This window comes from Numenius arquata, chromosome 6, assembly GCF_964106895.1.
Source record: "Numenius arquata chromosome 6, bNumArq3.hap1.1, whole genome shotgun sequence".
Taxonomy (NCBI): domain Eukaryota; kingdom Metazoa; phylum Chordata; class Aves; order Charadriiformes; family Scolopacidae; genus Numenius; species Numenius arquata.
In genome coordinates this window covers 60,720,097-60,739,403 of record NC_133581.1, presented here as the reverse complement: position 1 = coordinate 60,739,403, position 19,307 = coordinate 60,720,097, and the positions used below count along the sequence as shown (strand labels likewise).

Here is a 19,307-nt window from a genome sequence, read left to right as displayed (position 1 = left end):
AAAAATATCTGTAGAAATTCTTAAAACTTCTATCTTGAGTAAAAATATAAATTAAGAGAATGTACACTCCTATCATTGCAGGAGAAGGCTCTTTTAAAAATTGCAAGGAAATGTTTCAGAAAAACATTTTAAGTTTCATAAGAGGACATTTTGTTTGCATTTCTTAGTTTCATAGGTCAGAAAGTCAGTCTGAAGTTTTTAACATTTTCTTTCTGCTTTTATATTTACACCAAAAGCTTAGCCTATCTGCTGCATATATCAAGACAATGAAACCTGAACAACTGATAAGGAACGTATTAGACCGCTTGGGCAGAACTTTGCATTTTTGCTTTCCTGGGCCCCAAACATCTGTCAACCTGAAATGTAAAGAGTTTCTTGGTCAAAAATCAAGTAGTACAGATATTCAGCTACAACTCAAAAATCTCTAACTCCTTTCTGATCTTCCCAAACAATCTTTAGCAAAGACACTGTTTCCCAAAATTATCCTAGCTAGTTTCGTTAATGAGAAAAAGAAGCTTTTTAAAAAAGTATAAGACCACAAAGACTCAAAATATTTTGTATCTTCGTAGAAACAACCCTGGTTTTGACTAACTTAGAAATACAGGTATACCTAAGTAGAGATTGTGAGATATTCAAACTTAAACATATTTGCTTCATTTTAATGACTGTACAGTGCCAACGCCCAGAGTATTGCTCAAGCATCTAATAGATAATGTCACTTCTCCCTTAAGCACTGTATTTCTAGTACTGCTAAGCACTGATTGATTATATGTGTTTTATTGTTCTATGACAGTTAAACTAGTGTCCTGTTTGATAATGCACCAAGGAAATCTGTTCTTGGGGTGGCTGGTGCCTACGCTCCTATCAGCTAGGAGCTACCTAACTATGAATGAATATTTTGTTGGTTTCGGTATGAATTAGTCCTACCACTTAAGAGCCATAAGAATAGGCAGCTTAAGCCAGGTATAAGACAATGAAACTAGAATGAGCCCTGTAAACTAAGCAAGTGGCATTAAGTAAAATGTAACTAGTGATGTTAATTGCCTTCTCTATATTCTGTTGTCTCACAGTCATTTTTTCTTATTTTAGGCTGCACTTAAAAAAATCTATAAATAGTAATTCATTAATATATGTAATTTACAGGTGGTTTAAAACAAGGTGTGCTGGTTTTGGCTGAGATGATAGAGTTAATTTTCTTCATAGTATCTAGTATGGGGCTACATTTTGGATTTGTGCTTAAAACAGTGCTGATAGTACAGGGATGTTTTAGTTACTGTTGAGCAGCACTTACAGAGTCAAGGCCTTTTCTGCTCCCCACCCCACCAGTGAGCAGGCTGGGAAGGCATAATAAGTTGGGAAAGGACACAGCTGGGACAGCTGACCCCAACTGACCAAAGGGCTATTCCATACCATGTGACATCCTGCTCAGTATATAAAGCAGGGGGAAGAAAAAGGAAGGGGGAGATGTTTGGAGTTATGGCATTTTGTTTTTCCCAAGTAACTGTTAATGTGTGATGGAGCCCTGCTTTCCTGGAGATGGCTGAACACCTGCCTGCCGATAGGAAGCAGTGACTGAATTCCTTGTTTTGCTTTGCCGGCGTGTGCAGCTTCTGCTCTTCCTATTAAACTGTCTTTCTCTCAACCCACCAGCTTTCTTACTTTTACTCTTCCAATTCTCTCCCCCATCCCACTGGGGTGGAGTGAGCGAGCGGCTGCGTGGTGCTTAGCTGGCAGCTGGGGATAAGCCACAACACAAGGTAAAAGTAATTATAGTAGAAACAACAAAAAAAAATTCACAAAAGCATTCCACTAATAAATCAAAATTAGAAAACCAGGATAAAAGCTTTACTCATATATGAAACGCTGCTTAACTCTTCATATAGATTATTTTTCTTGACTATCCACTTAACAGCCCTCCGTTTTAATATTAAGCAAAGCCATAATTGCATCTCGGAAGCCAGGAGTTCCTCGCTTCTACTTGTGCATTTAAGCCAGAATTGCAGCATAGCTGACTTTTTTCACTGAATGCTAAATACAGTTAGAGAGAGACTAGTACCAAGGAGTTATAGCAAAATTCAAATCAAACTGTTTAAAATCGTCGTTCTCTTTTGACTGCACGTACGTAGAGGACTAGAATCTGGCCTATGACTTACAAAAGTCAGTGTTCAGCATATAAGGAGGTTAAACTGAAAACTTTGATAGGTATTTAATTTCTTACAGGTGACCATTTTCAAACACTTGAAATTGCTGAATTCAGAAGCATCTAGCAACTAGGACCAGAGAAGCATCACAGGTTTTTTCATTTGAGAGGTACAGGTAATCTGTGTGTATATGTAACTGCCATAGTCTCTGCCTACGTACGTTTGACCACTTCTATTACTGTCTTGTGTTAGAGCAAAAAATAATCCAGGGGAAAATGTAGGAGAGGTATACATCCACTTCAGTCACAGCTATTCATCTGATAACTAGCACTAACAGCACACGCTATGTAACTAAAATACTATTAGTGAGAACTTACAGATGTAGAGGTGATAGAGTACATGAAAATTTAAACAGAAAACATTTCTATTGCTCTCTGACTTACTTCATAAATCACTTGAAAGCTTTATTTCTCATTGCTGATGAATCATGACTCAGTGCTGAAGTTCTTACAATAGCTTGAAAGCATATGTAATATAATATCTAATATCTTACACTAACACATTTATAAAAAGCACTTTTTTTAAAAAAGATTTTTACAACTGCATTTAGGTTGTACAACAAGCCTCTCAAGAGTTTGGTGTCTGTTGTGGGGGTTTTGGAGGTTTGTTTCTCAAGCATGAGACTGTTCATCAAGACAGGGCAGTAGAAGAAGGGTGTCCTTCCTATCTGTCACCTCTGAGAGACTGGTGGAAGGAGCATTCCTTCTTTGAACAACACCGACCATGACTACTTCTCCCCCTCATGCCTCCGGTACCCTATATCAAGCCCAAATCAGACTGAACAGCCATCTCTATCACCCGAGTCCATAGAGAAGGGGGAAAAAAAAAAAACCAAACCAGAGTGGTAAATGAAGCAGCTTAACACTTAGCTGCAGAGTAAGAGATGGGAGCAATTGCATGAGGACTCTGGTAGATTTAACTGCCAACCAATCGGTACATTTAACTACCAATTAACTAATTTAACTACTGATTTAATAATCAAACCTTGTTCCTTTGCTAGATATTGGCAGAAGTGGCTGGACAGTTTGGGTTTTCACTTCTCAGTTCTTCCTCATGTGCTGCCTAGCATATTAATATGAAATTAAATCAACAGAGACTAATATTGGTAGACTGGCCAGGGACCTGGTGATGGAAAAATGAAACCCATTCCCTTTTCCTTAACATCCCATTTGACAAGGCCCTTGATCAGATAATCTTAGGGGAGCACACACTCTCTTTCCACATATCTTTACAAGTAACTTGCATGATTGCTCTGCATAATATAACAACAGAGAATGAGGTGGTTTTTTTAATACTTTTAAGCTTTTCATGTCTGAATCCCTTAAACAAGAAACAACCCCTAGTTTTCAACCTCCTTTATTTAATCAAGCAATGAACACCACCATGAGAAAATACATATTGTAATGCAAATGGAAGCATTTGCCTAACTACAAGTATTAAACTGTGCACTTAAAGTATGTATTCCAATGTCTATTACACTAATTCAACATTCATGCTGCATTAGATTTCCCAAAACTGGGGAACTCTTGGAAGAAAAGCTGTACAAAGTATGTAGCACTTAGTTTAAAGTACCACTTATCATATACATTAGATTTTACCCCAGTCTCACACCTTTTCTTATGCTTCATCATTTCAGTGCACAACAGCCTACCAAAGAACTCCACCTAACACACAAATTTGGAAAACAAGTCTGCTCTCTTGGATGAGGGTGGTGAGACACTGGAACAGGTTGCCCAGAGAAGTTGTGGATGCCCCATCCCTGGAAGTGTTCAAGACCAGGCTGGATGGGGCTTTGAGCAACCTCCTCTAGTGGGAGGTGTCCCTGCCTGTGGCAGGAGTGTTGGAACTTGATATCTTTAAGGTCCCTTCCAACTCTAACTATTCTATGAGTTCAAGGCCTGATGGTTCTTTCTTCTCCTTCACTATCTCTTGGACTTTGAATCTACTCCCTGGATTGCAGTGGTTGCAGCATCCCTTCTCACGGACCACTGCTGCACCCAGACCTGCAGAAGTCATTTTTAACAAGGGGCCTGACGTCGTGCTCCAGTAACGGCAGAGAAGGAAGCCCTTCTTGCTCAGTCACAGCCTGTCTGCAGCAATCCTTGCAGTTAATCCGAAGCCCTAAATAAGGAAGCAAAAGGCGTCTAGTTGGTCACACCAGTGCTAAGAGGACATTATCTTTTAGTAGGAGATGAAGGAAAATAGTCAGTGAAAAATCCAAGTGAAACCATCCTTCTCCTCAAATATAAACAGTTCCACATTTTCTATATTAAGAAATATATACATGACTTTAACAACATCCTCAGCAATATCTGTGATATTACTTCAGTAAGATATATAAGGGAAGTATATATATATACACACACACATATATATAACATACTTAGCCTCTTCATTTCAAAACATTTTTAAATGTCTGTCTACAAAACATAATAAATAAATAGGGAGCGTCCAAAGAATTTCAGATTAAAATGACATGATTTATAATTTGAATTGTGGCAACAATAGCTACAAGCATTTTAATGAACTATTCTCCACAAAGACAGGAAAAAAATTGACCACATGTGAAACAAAGTAAGAAATTTTACATAGTAATTTCCTCTTTCTGAGAAAATTATAACAAGCAATGACCTTCCAGCTTTTATATAGGAGAAATAACTATGACAAATAAGATAATGGCTAGGTAAACAACTATTGACTTATTAACTTACAGTTTTTTATATTCAACTAAACCCTAAAAGAACTAAACAAAAACATTACAGTTTTTTATTATTATTCTGAAATAAATGCATTGTAGTCTTTCAGCGGTGCAAAAATAGCTATAAAAAGGCATTTCACGTAGTGAAACCCATGCTTAGCTTACCAGAAGACGATTACCACCTAGTGTCTAATGCTAGCATTACCAGCGTGGTAGGAGCGAGGGAAGATTCACAGAGGAAAGTAACTCTAAAAGTAGGAAATCACTTCTGAATTTGCTAGAAGACTACATAGCTAATTCCCCACAATTAACTAGCAGTGCAAAAGAATAACATAAATTATCCATCAAAACTGGCGCAACCCTAGGAAATTAAAGAAGTACTAGAGACTTTCAAAATGAAAGCGTGCAGGTCAGCATTTGGGATGATTCTGTACTGAAAGTAAGTTCTTGGCGCTAACTTATCCTCTTCCCGCGTACGGAGCTGCAGATGGACACGGTCAGGCTGACAGGAAGGAATTCAGGTTGGTTACTTGCTAATACATAGCAAACAGAACACACCAATCCATAATGTTGGAGCTTATTCTTGCTCAATTTGTGATCACCCACCGCTTCTTGCTGGATTTGAGTAAAAAATGAAGACTTTACAGAAGACACTGGCTCTACTGAATGTTACCTTCCGTTTAGCAGCAAAACAGTAGATTGCTAATGTTGTTTAATAGATTTCTGAACTGTCACTGCTGAAGAAAGCATACCATTTACCTACAAGGCAGAGGTATTTAATCCTGAACGGTTGAGATAGAGAACTGCAAAAACAATGGTAAGGAAGAATCCTGTGAGGAACTGCACTAATCCAGAGAACTGCTGAAAGACGCTGGCTGAGAAGGTAAAAACATAATCGGTACCACTAAAATCTGAAGAAAAACCAAACAGGAAACTAGATAGTGGCTTAATGTTTTGCTGAGCATACGTTTCAATGCTAAAGGAAGGTGGCCGCACAAAATGCAAACAACAGAAGTATTTCCAGGGTGTCATAGTAAGATGATCACAGTGAAGACAACACTTCAATATACATTTGTATATTTCTGCAGAAGATTTAATTAAAATAATACCTTTGCAATGACGTTGTTGCATATCCTCAGAAATGGCAAGAGATTACTGCTAAGTTTAAAGTTGTATCTTAATTATTTGAAATTTAAAACTAATTAAGTCTTTTTTATAGAAGTCATACACAACTGTCCTGCATAGCAGTAAGGCCTTTGTAAGGCCTTTGTGTTTAACATCTGAAAGATACAAATTATTTTCTCCACTGATGTTTGCTTTTATACATAAACACTAAGACTATTGGTCAACTGTTTTAAATATTTTCTTTCTATTGAAGGCAAAGTTGAATAGACAATAAATTTGAAAAGACAATAAATTACTAAGTGAAATATTGAACTAAAAAAGCACCTCTAACAATAGGTAGAGTAACTGCTTTGTTTTGGGAAATAGGTTTCCAAGCCCTACGAACATATCCATAAAATGAACAAAACTGGGAGCTACCTTTGAAATTTTCATTTCATATCAGTTTAAGATATCACTCACATTCCTCAAAGGAAATTGTTAATGCACTTCACGGTACACAGGGTACCTCTAAACCCAGTGTACAACTGCTGTTTGTGCATCAAATAAAGTAAGGAGAAGTCAAGCTAAGTATTTGACGAGACATCACATGTAAATATCAAACACAGACATGCAGCCTACTCATTGGCTGTATTTCTCAAAACTGGAAGATTTTCCTTGACCTTTGGCAATATCTGGATATTCTGTATGTTATCATAAGAAACAGCTACACTTTTTAAAAAAAAAAAAAAAAGTTTCCATTAAAATCAATTGTCTTTCAGGTAATCATTTAAATAATTTTATGCACATGCTGCAGGATAAAATGCTTCCAAAATACAACATTTTACAAAAATCTGTAATTTTAAAATTTCCTTTCAACTCTGATGCATGTTACTACATTTACCCACATATTTTGCTTGAAAAGGCATGGTATTACTTCTGTAATACTGCTGTTGACATCCAAAAATCCTACGTGTTGACATACACTAGGTCCAAAAAATTAGTATGGATTATTCTCTCAGTTAAAGTGAAATGTTGAAGTGAAATGATTTGTTCATAACCACAATGGGAAGTCATAGAAAAAACTATTCTAAGGGTTCTTGAAGTTAACTGCACACGATGCACAGCTTTACTGTACACACACACAACAACCCAATGTGGTCACACACAGCAACCCTGTAGGGGACCAGAGAGACTACTGAAGATCAAAATAATATTTTTTGAACACTGAATATATTTTTTTTTCATTGCTTATGAGTCATTGTATCAGTAGCATTTCTTGTACATTTGTAACATTTCAAGTTCCTGTGTCATGGTACAGAAAATCAGCCAGTGCTGGGAACTGTACAGTCGCAAAACAAAAAGCCGTTCCCATTCTCAGTATAAGCAAGTGTTACTTCAGTATGCTTTAACTACACACAGAGCTTGCTCAACAGAAAAGCAGAGGGATTGCAAATAGTTCTTTTGTAGATGCTAAGAAGAGGTTCACTTAAATGAGAATACCACACGTTGTCACAAAAGGCAATGGTGATATGGCAGTAAAAACTCATTTTATATTTTCCTTGTCTGTAGACATGACTAGTCTTGATCAACTTAATAGTAAAAAAGTGTTTTACACCAGAGTTAAAAAACTCTGTTATGAGAGGATTTCGACAGTCATTTAAGAGACTGATTCTGTAAGTGCTACAGTCCACTGAATCTTGAATTGCTACTGCAGTCAGTTTTCATTACGTTGTTTTCTTTTGACATTACATTTCCAACCCATTACACTTCAGAAACACACAACAGCCTTCTCCTGAATTGAGAAACAGAGCTTACTGATATAACTGTAAAAGGAAAGAAAAAGTTTAAATATTACAAAATACTGTAACTACTAAGCAATTGTTTAGAGTATTTTGCAAAAAGCTAATGACAGTATGTTTTCTGTTCGTATCAGTTAAGAAGGCAACTTCTCACAAACCTTACTCATACAGGCTTTTTATGTATTTGCAAAATCAAGAAATGTTTGATATTTTCCATAACATGGGTTTACAGAACCTCAAAACAGTCTTAAAAATGTGATTATATTTGGAAAACTGGACCATTTCCGGAAGTGGTTTAAAAATATCTAAGCGATCTGCCTTCATCATGAACTGTGACAGAATAACTTCACGTGTAGTACAGACAGACTACCGTCAAATACTGATCTGCCGGAACAGGGATGGGTAGTATGCAGTACAATCTCATTTCCCCAAAAACTTCAAATGTGCTTTTGTATTCTGCTAGGCTTAGCCTTTACACATCGTCACGTTCACAGGAAACACATTAAAGTGCCTCAAACAAGCTAACAAATTTAGTTGTGAAGCTGCTAATAGCATAGCAGCTTGTTAGCCATGCTTAGTTGTCTCTTAAACAGTAGCCAAAATTTTAGAGAGCAGAAGAAGGCTCTTGTTTTACTCAAGAACTAAGAAGGTCTCATCTGCAAAAAGCCCATTTTATGTCAGCAGCTTCTATTCGAGTCAAGATTCTGCAAGACAGACGGTGCCCTATCACCCTACCCAAGTCAATGGGAAACAATATCCAGGATTTTGCAAAAATCCTGCTACTGACTCAAGTAGAAGCAGTGATAGCACCTACAGTAAATTCATTACAATTTAAGCTTCAACACAGCTAATGATCTACTTGCACATTCTAAAATAAGACTAGTTTTCTCCTGGTCTCAAGAAAGCGAGTGTGATCTGTCTGGGCCTAAAGAAAGCATCATAGTGTAATTTTATGGAAATCTTTCCAACTTGTTTCGAAATAAAAACAAAGGTACCAAAGTATACAGTAATTACTTTTAGTATATCCCCATTTAATGAAAACTAACATTTTAAATGGCAGTCTTTAAGAAGAAAAGTTGAGTCACCCAGCACAGCAAGTTTAAGCTATTTTCCCCTGTCCTGCTGTGGGGCGGGGCGGAGCCAACCCTCTCTTCAGCGAGAGAGGCTCCCGCTTGTCCTTGTTGCCGTGGCAACCGGGGTCAGCTGACCTGGTCGTTCACCCCGTGGAGGGGTCACACTGTGGGGAGGAGCGGGCAGGTCAGGTGACCCAAACGGACCAATAGGGTGTTCCGTCCCATCTGCCACGCCCAGGCTAAAAGCTGAGGGATGGCGGGGGCCAGGTTGGCTCCTCATAAAGGGCTCTTCTTCAACGGTTTTCTTTCTTCGACGGCTGACATCTGAGGAGCACCCTCTCAGTTTGCCTGCTGTTGATCCCCATTAATGTGTTCTGGAATCCCGTTCCAGTCTGTCACTGAGTCCAGTCTGGAACTTCCCCAGTGCCTGCTGGTGACATCTCCCTGGGAGCTTGATAAGGTTTTGTATATATTGTATCTATTTCCTTTTTATTTTATTATTAACATTTCATTAAAGTAGTTTAGTTTTTTTCCCTTAACTCATGGATCTCTTTCTCTCTTTTCTTTCTCTGTTTGGAGGGAGAGGTGGGGGAGAGCATCTGTCGTCATTGGCCAACCTGGCCCAAATCATGACATCTCTCATGGATAAGGAGAGAGTTAAATATAGAGATTGAAAAGCCAGTAAAGGTAATTGAAATGAAACGTAACGCTATAGCCTAGTATGCTAACTGTAGAATTATGTATAATTCAGAAGAGCTAAACAACCTGGATGGCACAATAAGAAAACTCTTCGAAGGCTGTCTTTCAGCCACAGTAGTAAGATAGACCATAAAGAGATTGCCTCTGCTCTGACCTCTTATGCTGTTTACTCCTATTTTTTCTTTCTTTTATACCTTTCACTGGATCCCTAGTTTTCTCTCCTTAATGTCTTTAGTCTTGCAATCTTCTATTTTTCTGCAGAAATAGTGAAGATTTCTGTTATGGTTTTGCCTCTTAGCCGTGGTATCTAAGAGAGAGTCCCGTGGGTGAAAGAATATTTCATGCCTAGATATTTTTTTTCTGACAACTACTAATTAAAATACTACTTCCCTAAAAACACCGGCATACTTTCAGTATGATTCATTCTAAAGGTCTTGGCAGTCTCAGCTCACACCTAAATGTCCTTTAAAGATCACAGTGATTTCTTCTGGTTAACTAATTCTGGGCAGATCTACCTGGCAGTATGTGGTCCCTCTGCTGGCCACCCTTCCAAATGGCCCACTACTTTGCCCCATCTGCACCGGAGGAGTGTGTACTCCAAATATGATAGAGAAGAGTTGTTTTTCTGAAATATCAAGCTAAGAGTCCTTAAATGGCTGCAAAGAAAGTTCAAATGGGAGCGTGAAAATTCAGAAAACAGCAGTCGGAAGAGGTTCACTTCCTAGAGGGAAAGACAGTAAGAACAGGCTGTAACTGCTGGCTACTATTGTTTCTAATCAGAGGACCACTAAGTGCCTGTAATTGCTGCCAGCTGCTCAGCAGAGGTCAAAAAGGCAGACAACGTTAGGAACTATTAAGACAGAAATATAGAACAAAATAAAGAAAATGGTCATGTATATAGCACCCACAAAAGGGTGTTCAAAGGTACAGAATGACTTGCATACAAAAACTAACTGTATAGCAACCACCAGCCTGTGTTTCCCCAGATCCTTCTTTTTGCCATAATGGAAGATGTGCATGATGTTTACCTTTTTCAGGTGTCATCAAATTCCCATGATCACCAGGACCTTTTTAAGATGATAGAGTGGCCTCACAATGGCAACCTACCAGCTCCCTCATCACCCTCAGGTGCATCACATCTGTTCCCATGGATATCTATATGTCCAGTAAACTTTAGTGCTGCTTCTGTCTGGCTTCTACTGCAGGTAATGCTCCATTTCCTCAGGCTGTGCTACTAGGAGAAGGGACCTTGGAGGCCTAGGAGCAGATGTATTAAAAAAAAAAAAAACCCAAACAAAAACCCCCCAAACAAACCCCCAAACCAAAAAATAACCAAAAAAACCCCAATAGTGCAAAGAAGACATTGAGGCCTTGTCCATATCCTTTGTCATTAGGTCCCTAGCTCCCCTGAGCAGTGGGCCCATAGTTTCCTTGGGTTTCCTTTTGGTGACCATGCACTTAGAGAAGTCCCTCTTGTTATCCTTCAATCCCTTGCTAGTTGCAGCTCCAGTAGAACTTTGGTTCTCTTAATTTGATCCCTGTATATAAGACTATTCATACCCTGTGCCCTGGGTATCTGCTTTTGGTCAATGCTCAGGACAGGATCTTGGGTGAGATGGAGCTTTTTTTATGACCCAGTACAATAACTGTTAAGTTTTTATTCTCCAAGACACTCCAAAGAGTAAGTACACACACTTGTCCCTCAGGAACTGATGAAGTAAGCTGCTTTCCACTCAGACCAACTAGTCAAGAAATGCCCACCAAATTAGTTTAAAAGACTCCATGGTAAAAAATGCAGTTTTCTCCCTACCCATTTAATTAGGGAGTTTCCACAAGTGGTAATAATATAAACTAGGACTATATAAAATACAATTTTCCTGCAAAACCTCTCTCAGTGGCGAAATTCCTCTCCTTTCCTCCACAAGGACTGATGAAAGTTGGGAAAAGGGGAAGTCTCTGTCACGACAACAGAGTGAACAAAGGTTAAAAAAGTAACTCTAGAGTTTAACATAGCTATTAGAAAAATGATTCTATTCCTTTTTGTTGGGTAAATTCAGTTACAAAGGAAAAAAAATATTCAAGGACTTCTTCAGGGGCTATCTCCATTACAATGTTTTTTCATACCTGAACATGACCACATGCTGAGACTGAGACAGTCCTGATGGCAATTTTGAAATTTGTGTAGCCCAGAAGAAAAGGCTTGCTCCTGATGTAATTCTGAACATATGTATCTATACTGATTGCAAAACCACAACTCCGACCAACAGCATTAGCCATTTTCTGGTGGTCAGGAAGAAAAGTAGGTAGCATAGATTCACAAGAGAAGGATCTTCACCCTTTCCACAAAAATGACAATCTTTTTCTACCTAGACTTTCTTACCATTTGCATATAATTACAGCATTTTTTAACTTTTTTTTTTTGTGTTCATATTCTTGATTTTTGTATGAGTCATACATGCGGGTTAAAAAGCTGTTGCAGTACAGAGGCCATTCTCCCAGACTGTGAAAATGTTTCAGTGGATCATATTTGCACTACAGATGACTTGAACCATGTCTCTTTAAAGAAATCTTTGTATGCTTATTTGGGAATAAGAAGGGAATTTGATTGCAGTCTGACTAGTTGAGCAGGAATTATGCTTTGGTTATTAATTTTCTTTTAATTTCAAACGTAAATTAAGAAAATTTTGTTCAAATTCCATTGCTTTGTCAGACAAAGAATCTGAGATCATATATGACAGAAAGGAAACAGGTTTTAAAAACCTCAGAGGCCTTTATAAACAATTAGAGATGCTTTAAAATTCAGAAAGATCTCTGAAACCTAGCTTTTTTTGTACATATGACAAACATTAAAAGCACATAGGGAAATGTAAAGAAACATTCACCGTAATACAGCTAAGATTCACCAAAGGACTTTTAGAAATAAAACTACATGGAAGTAGGTAACACATTTACTTGTATCTTTAATTTGATCTTCCTTAAGAAATAGTTTTCACTGTTATTTTCCAGCATATATAGTTGTTTATGTAAGGATTTTACATATTAAAAATAAGTTTATGCAATTATCTCCTCCCGAAGGAGACACCTCGATATACAAGGAAAATTTAATTCTTCCTTAGGGGGAAAAAAAAAATAAAGTCTAGTTCATTTCCGAGTTTGTGACAGTTTGGATTTATACACTCCAAATAAATTATTGTTAAAAACAGGAAACAAAGGATAAGAGTAAATGAAGTTCCACAGGGACCTGGGTAGGAATTTAGGCTGTTTAATATACATTCATAAATGACCTGGAAAAGTGGGTGAACAGTAAGGTAACAATGTCTACTCATGCTAGAAAGTTATTAAGGTAGTAATGCAAAGAGTTGACTCCGAAGAATTTCAGAAGGCTCTTACAGGACTGAGTGGCTGGAAAATAAAGTAGTAGATGAAAATTGGTGTCAATAGATATAAATGGTGCACAGGGGAAAACCCATACATAGAAACATATATTAAAAATGATGGGTTCTGAGCTCATCATTTTCACTCAGGAGCAGATCTTGGAATTATGTTAGATCTTGGCATTAGTCCCGTCAAAACATGGATTCAGTGCTTAGGAACAGTCAAAAAAAACCCCCAAAAACCTACATCAAATTATTAGAAAATACTGAGAAAGGAATAGACAACATACTTCTGTAGAAATTCAGGGTCTCTCTGTACCTTGACTACCTTGTAGAGTGCCAGTGTTGTCACTTGGAGTAGAATATTTACTTAGAAATGGGAGAAATACAAAGAAAGCAAGAAGGATGATCAAAGGTATGGAATGGTTTCCACAGGAGATACTGGGTCGTGGGACACCTCACTCTGGCTGAGGTCTAGACATCAGGAAGGGCAGGGAGAAGATGGGATTGATACCTTCTTCGAAAAACAAGAATAAAATACCATATACATGAAGCTAGAGGGAGACAAGTTCAGGAAGTTAAAAAAAACAAAAACAAAAAACCAACAACAAAAAACAAACCACCACCAAAACCAAAAGGGAAGTGTTTCTTCATGCAGTAGGAAGCAGACCTGTCAAATTCCTTGTCAAAAGACATTGGGGATACAAGAAGCTGATATAAGTCAAGGCAAAATTGGATGTGTAACTGAAAGAGAGATCCACTGAGAATTAAAAAATAGGCAAAAAAATACATTAATGAACAGGGTCGGGAAATCCCTTCAAATGAAAAAAGGTAAGAAGCTGGAAAAGTATTAAGGGAGTATCACATGTGCTTGGCCTGTTCTTACCCTTCCAGTCTGTCTGTGGGATACACAGATACAGAGTACTTGGCAAAATGGGTCCTTCATTTCAGCCAGCGTGGCTATTCTTATGTTCTTAGCATCACTGCTGTAGCCCAATAAAATCATTGGTTCTTATTTAGATGAAAACTCACTTCACTTCTATACCTCGATTAAATCAATTGAATTAAATGGCAGAATTTTTGCTAATTCCATTCTTCAGCAGCTAGAAGTAAATGGTTTAATGTTTTTTTCAGGAAAAAACCAATCCATCTCTTCCTGACCTCCCCACATGTGTCATTTTACATCTAGGAACACGAATTCTACTTGGAGTACCTAGTCAGCACTGATATTGATGCATTTTGGAACAGCACATCTCAGGGAAATTGTGGATTAGTTGGAAAGAATCCAAAGAAAAGCACAGAAAGTGAAGCAGTAGAAAAGACTGCTGGGGGCAGCTTGTGAAAATTTAATCTCTGAAAGCTTTTAAAAAAAAAAATCTTTCAGAAACAACATGAAAATAGTTGATTCTGCATAGGGACAAGAAGAACATCTAGCTCATGAATCCCCTTATTTTTAAAGGTTAGGAGAAAGTATAATACTCACTTCTCTTTTTCTTATACTCTCCTCTCAGCACCTGCTCGTGGACCAGAAACAGGATAATGGACTAGGTGAACCTTTGGTTTGACCAAGTGCCATTCCTCTGCTCTTAACAGGATTTCCTTTTGAGGTACTTTTTGTTAATATTTTTCCATGGGTTAATGATGTTATAGGCTACTTCTAAAATAATTCAAAAGGTGGACCAGGAAACAAGAAAATCTGGGGAGAGAGAAAAAGAAAAATTGCTATACTGTGATCAACTCTTACATGAAAATGCCTTTCATTAACAATGTTGTTATACCAATCTTATGATTTTGCAATGAAGGCATAGTTACTCTTGAAAGATGAAAAAAGTACTGCAAAGATAGGAAGACTTGAAAGTTATGGCAAACTTGGTCCTCCAATGATTATTAGATCTTTATGTGAAAGGTTCTGTTTTAAAATGAATATTCAGATTTAGACTCTGATCTCTAGGTCCAGAAATGTTTTTTAAATAATGGTACCCTTTTATTTTGAAGTTGATAAGAGTATTTTAGCTGAGGAGTTGTTTGCACTTCTTTCTCTGTGAGAGGGGGAAGGTGAGGTGAATAAATTGCTTACAATTCCTATATGAACAACAAATACTGCCAGATTCAACAAAAAAGGAAAGCAGAGTTGCTGTTGAGGAGACAAATAAAGGTGCTGAATTGTATAACTCAAACAGAGAATACATTTTGTGAGAAGTGTAAATAATGAAGACGACAAGTCACTGATAAAAAGGGAGCTGGAACATTTGGTAAATTGAGCAAAGCAGACTCAATGTGCATTGAAATTGATGAGCAGAAAAAAAATGTTTGTAAGAACAGCAAAGTACAATTTTTTTCTTACAGGTTGGGCAAACGCTATTGTCAGAAACAAAGGCTTTGAAAATGACTTAGCATTTATGCTCAGTGGATAACTGATTGGAGCTCTATGCCCAAAAATGTTTAAGAAAGCACATGGGTAGTTGAATTCTAATGCTCATAGTTTAAGAAAGAGATAGAAATGTTGGAGACAGTTCAGAAAGGAATCACAGGTATAAATAAAGTATTGAAAAGTATGCCTTACAGTGGGAGACACCAGGATCATAACTTGTTCAATTTATCAAAACAAAGAGGAGCAATTTGATAATGTTAACTGTGAGAATGTGGAGCTCTTTCATCTAACAGGTAAAGACTCCACAAAATCTAGTGGCATAAAGCTACCGTTGCCTTGATTTTATCTTGGGAGAGAAAGGATTTATCCCAACCATTTACTCCAGGATAGTTCTGGCACTTTTCTTATGTGCAGTTCAGAGGATCAAAATTAGAAGCCTGAATTTCTTGAAGTCAAGGCAGAGAGTGGCAATTCACTCCAGAGTGGCAATTCAAAGTGCTCAAATTCAATGCCTAAATACACTTCCCTACTTTGCACCGCACAGCAGTAGCCACAAACACAGATAAAAAGCAAGGATGATTGAACAATTGAACAAATTGTGAACAATTGTATGGGATTCTTCTTAATATGATTCTTTTTAATATTATTTCTAAACCGACAATACATGATTTTTCTACCCCCAAAAAATAAAAAAAGGAGAAGGAGTTCTGATTAACCATATCTATCAGGAAGTTTTATGGTTTTTATCATCCAAAATGTCAGACTAGATGTTCCCATGAGCCCTCTTGGCCTTCAAATCTATGCCTCTAAAACTTATTAAGAAGGGAAAACAAATGAAGTTCACAAACAAGCACCAAGCATTTTATTATAATGTATTTTACCAAGTGGCACTTCACAGACAGGGATTACTTAAACAGTTGTTAGAAAGCAAACATGCTCTTTTTGCTGTGGTTAAATGATAAGTAGATCATAAGCCATTCACAACCTAAATATTGTTTTACAATGTAATTAAGATTACATCTCACTGAAATCTTATGAGGCCAGTTTCTAAAAGATCTGGGCAAGAAGCTGCGTTATCAACCTTTATGAAGCTAAAATGTTAAACTACAGGTTTTAGTTTCCCTGCAATGGATCTGTGTAATTCCTGCTCGCTCTAAGGGCAATTAGACTAACTCAAAGGGAATAGTAGGATTTTTGTCTTTTCAGCTACCAATTATAGCTGGTGAAAGGCTATTGAGGAGAAATGGCAGGATATAAAAATGGCCTGATATAAAAATGGCATGTATTGATGGCAGCTCACTCAGCAAGATCACAGTTTATATATATGAGTGCAGTTTACTGCAACACTCAGATTAAAAGAAACTAGGAACAGCCAAAACAAGGAGCAGCCTACACCCCAACTGTTTAATGTCATAGTTCCACGTAAAGGTCACTTGTAAATTACCAATTTGAAAATTTTCAGACCCTGTAGTCTGGAAGTTATGAGTTTGTTACCACCTTTTTTAATTCTTGCTTAAACCTGCTGTCAGTCCATAAACCAGCTCTCTTTCCTATGTCTAACAACTAATAACCAAGTCTTTCCTAAGGTCCTTGCTGATTTTTTTTCAAAATGTGGGTTCAAAAATCAATGTATTCACATGTGTCTGATTCCCTCGATGAACTAGCATATATACATACTTGTGAGGCAAATTTTCCCTTTATGAAAACCGGATCAGTTCCTTCCTATTTTTCATACTCTTCCACAGAAGATAGGCCTACCAGCGTTTAATTCCCAAGGTATTCCCTAAAGCGCTTTTAAAAAAGAATTATGCTACACTCGTGACCATCCATTCCTCTGTCACCATGGCTGATTTAAATGGTAAGTTACTACAGTAGATAATGCAGCGATTTTGCATTTTAATGTCTTTGGAACTCTTACGCAAGTACCTGGCTCAGGAAATTTAGTTCTATTCAATTTTTCAATTTGTTTGAAACAAGCTTCATACTGACACTTCAGTTTGATAGAAGCTTTTCAGACTTACCCTCTTTTGTGTTTTAAAGACTGTACTGAGTTTTTATGATATGACAAGTTTCTCTTCAAAATATTTTTGTACTGTATTACTTCAAGTTTCCAAAGATTTCCTCATTTGGGCATGACTTCCATTTTCTGAAGGATGCTGTAATAGCTTCCTTCAGTTGCCTGTTTAACCAAGTCAGTGTTTTTCCTGTTCTTTTGGTACTTCATCATTAAAATAAGGATAATAATTATGTACTTATGTTGCAAGGTTATTTATAAAGATGTATTTATGAGGCTCCATAATTAATTCTGAAGTCTATAAAAAGGCCATGATAGGATTACCTGAAGTCAGAATATCTCTGAATTTCAGACAATTCCTAAGACTAAGATTTTGGGGAAAATATTTTAAATCAGTTTAATTTATTTTCAATATAAAGTAGAGACATCATCTCCTTCAGTTTTACTTGTAGCTTTTGTGAACTCAAAATTCTCTAAACTACTCATTAAGCTTATAAAAAATGTGGATGCCAGTGATGTAGTTAGTACATGTAAAACTGTTAAGTAGCTACATATTTTGTTCTCCAGTTCAAACAAACGTTTTTGTTAGTAAGTATTTACGAATATTTGAAATATCATTGCTAGTCCTAAATATCATATTGCAAACGTGTAAAACATGTTAACACAGTTTCCCTATCTCTTTTATCAAAAGCTGACAACAGCATGGGGAACTAAAGAGACCAGTTGATTCACTAAAGCTTGTTATCCTGTTATCCATGTGCTCACCCTTACCAACGTAGTAAACATACATACATCAGGGCTCCTAATCCCTGTAGGGTGAGTTACACTGCATTTATCAAAAAGCAGTATCCTACCTACAGCCAATATCCTGGAGCAGATGCAGAATCGTGGCTTAATGCCCCACCTAAAGAGCATATCCTTAAAGACTGTACTGGTTTTGTGTCTGTTTATCTGCCAGTTCCACTGTCCCCCCTCAACTCACTCTTGTCCAATTGCAACCAAATTTGATTATGGTGATGTGAAAATAGCACCTGGGTACAGGACTTAGCATCCCTTCTGGAAAAAATAAAAAAAGAAAAAAAAATGCGGGGAGGGCTCAGCCCTTACCCGTCCTGTGGGGAATAATCATTCAGCACTCGGCTCTGAACTCAGGAGATGCTGCCTTCTGTCCAGTCGTATATGTATATATCTGTATACACACAGGTTTTAGGCAGCAGATGAGACTGCTTTGAGTAGCATTTATGGGAGGGATCACAGGACACTGCTGTTGGCTTGCTATAGAAGGTGTAGGGAGGAGATGAAAATATTGTCAGCAGGCTTAAGGTACGTAACATGGATCTGAAAATGTTGTGTATGGTGTTGCTGATAGAAGGACAATGTAGTATTTTCAACAATGACAAAAAAGAGTTCTTGTAAATCCTATTAAACTTGTGGAACTCATTGCCAAAGGATATTATGGATGTTGAAATAGCCTCAAGAGACAACTGAATGAGGCATAGACACAAAACTCAAGAGACACAGACGAGCAATGCTTTGAGGGTTACTAAAATAACAAAACCATACTGAGTTTAGAGCCTTCCTTCAGATAAAAATAACTGAAAGCTGAGATAGTATTCACGGAGAGTACCACATATAACTTCTATATGCCGATACCTACGGAAAATTAAGAGAAGGGAAATCCTTGAGACAGGGTGCTGTGTTAGATGAGCCATTGGATTGATTTGCTATGGCTGTTCTGAAGTGGTGGTAAACTTAAGTGGGGTTATTGAGGATATGGGGATGGGAAGGGAAGCTGAAGCTATTTTAGTAAGTGAACACAGGTGATGTAGAGCACAAATAAGTGTCAAGCTAAGGGTGATGAAGCACTGGAACAGGTTGCCCAGGGAAGTTGTGGATGCCCCATCCCTGGAAGTGTTTAAGGCCAGGCTGGATGGGGCTTTGAGCAACCTGCTCTAGTGGGAGGTGTCCCTGCCC

At 37.6% G+C, this 19,307-nt stretch overlaps 1 protein-coding gene across 3 annotated transcripts in view; it reads right to left on the bottom strand.

The window, feature by feature from the left end:
* Positions 1–19,307, bottom strand: part of TSHR (thyroid stimulating hormone receptor) — a 61,883-nt gene that overhangs the window by 38,752 nt on the left and 3,824 nt on the right. The gene's annotated exons all lie outside the window — the stretch shown is intronic.